Source organism: Leptinotarsa decemlineata, unplaced genomic scaffold, assembly GCF_025532065.1.
Source record: "Leptinotarsa decemlineata unplaced genomic scaffold, Ldec_3_MD MMD2_tig00026282_RagTag_RagTag, whole genome shotgun sequence".
In the NCBI taxonomy this organism is placed as follows: Eukaryota; Metazoa; Arthropoda; class Insecta; order Coleoptera; family Chrysomelidae; genus Leptinotarsa; species Leptinotarsa decemlineata.
This window is the reverse complement of record NW_027412668.1, coordinates 212,324-214,350: the sequence shown is the minus strand read 5'-3', so window position 1 is coordinate 214,350 and position 2,027 is coordinate 212,324.

Genomic DNA, 2,027 nt, shown 5'->3' with positions numbered 1-2,027 from the left:
GTCAGTCTTTCATTTGTTTCTGCAGACATTATGTTCATGGGCATGTGCATACAGATACAGGAAAAAAAGGGACACAAATAATGTTGACATACAACTTTGTTGAGACTGTTTTGACAATGCTTTAAGCAAATTGAATATAGGCAGGTTCAGTGACGGCTCGTGCATTGGAGAACAGGGGAGGCTTAAGTCATATAGACTATATACACACAGAAAAGCCCCCGGAGGCGCGAAAATTTTATGTTGTTGCACGCTTTGCTTAAAGTAAGGGCATGGGCACGACAATGTCTAAAAAGTGCATGAGGAGCTGTGGACTTTTAGTTTGTAAACCATTTAAATGGCCGGAAATGACCGCAGCCCCATCATAGGTTTGCGCAATTAACTTTTGCCTAAAATTATAGGTGTCACACGTACGAATTAAAAAATTAAACAAATCTTCAGCTCTGCGCCCAGATGAAACATTATGAAAACCCATAAAACGTTCTACCACATTACCATCTTTGACATATCTAAAAACGATTGAAAGTTGTGATGTATAGATGATATCGGTAGTTTCATCAATTTTCCATGCAAAAAAAGAAACACTTACAATCTCCTTGCTTATATTTTCCTTAATAATGTATACCACACTGTCTATAATAATCTCATTCAGGATGGTTTTTGAGGTGCCCGAAAAAACGCTACCGTTTAAAAAAGTGCCAAATTGTGAATCATATTTGCCCCATAACACGAGATAAATTTTTTAAATCGGAGTATCATATTTTAGACCACTTTTGGTATTCGTTTGTACGGAAAATAAAACACAGGGCCAACAAAAAATTTTTCTCGTTTAATGGAGCCGGTTAGCAGACTAAGTAGGCATTTTCATTGTTTATTATCTGAAATTATGGACATGGGAAAGCTGTGCGGAAGATGAGTGCCGCGTTTGCTCACACTCGAGCAAAAATAGTGTCCTGAAGATGTTTCATCTGAGTGTTAAGCGAAGTTTCACAGTAGGAAATTAGAATTCTTGCGTCGTTCTTGCGTTGTCTATCACTTTACACCCGAAACAAAAGAACAATCAGAACACTAGACTCAAAAAGGAGAAACGGCTCCAAAGAAGGTCATAGCATACATTTTTTCGACTTGACTATTACTAAAATCAATGATAAAAGTGATTTGAAATTTTCCATCTTACCATCTCATACGGACATTGTCATACATAATTCCTAGCATTCCTGTCAACTTAAACTAGCAGCATCAATAGTTTGCTTCATATACTATTGAATCTTCCACTGTCATAAAGTAATTTTCAAAGAGAAACGAGTTTTATCAAACCAATCGTTGTCAACAACAGTTACAAGGTAGATATTAGCGACTCCATTATTTTCAAAAAACAACGAAAAAAGTTATTCACCAGATCTATTCCTCACATTGACATATTTTGGTGAACACACCAATTAACATCATTCGTTTTTGCTCTTACCAAACAGATAATAATTTAGGCAAATTTATCAAAAACAATGAACACCAAACTTCAGTGTCAGATTGATAAGGAGTGTATATGTTTACGTGTGGTTACATTGGTCAAACTGGGAGAACATTTTCCCAAAGATTGAAAAACCATAGGAGTAGTTTTTCGAACGTGAAAACCAATTTCACATTCACAAACTGTCTTTTGACATTAGTTTAACCGCGACTATGAAGTATCACGTTTGAAGAGAAATGTTTGGAACTCGATTTCTTAGAATGCTTGACAATTAATAGATTTGAGAACGCGATGACCAAATAGAACCGTGATCTTCTCCTCTCTTAAATTTGTTTTCTGATGTGGAAATTGGAATTAGCTCATAACATAATTTCAATGAGTTGGTATTTTTTTTGGTATTCAAACTGTATATAAAGCACAATTTGGAAGACTTCAGTCAGTTTGTAGATGCCGGGATAACCTATTTTATAGCGAAACAAGTAAGTATCCACCAGGAGGAATTTTAATTGATTGTTCATTCTGTACAGAAAAATTAAGGTTATGTATAAGGTTCAATGTCATT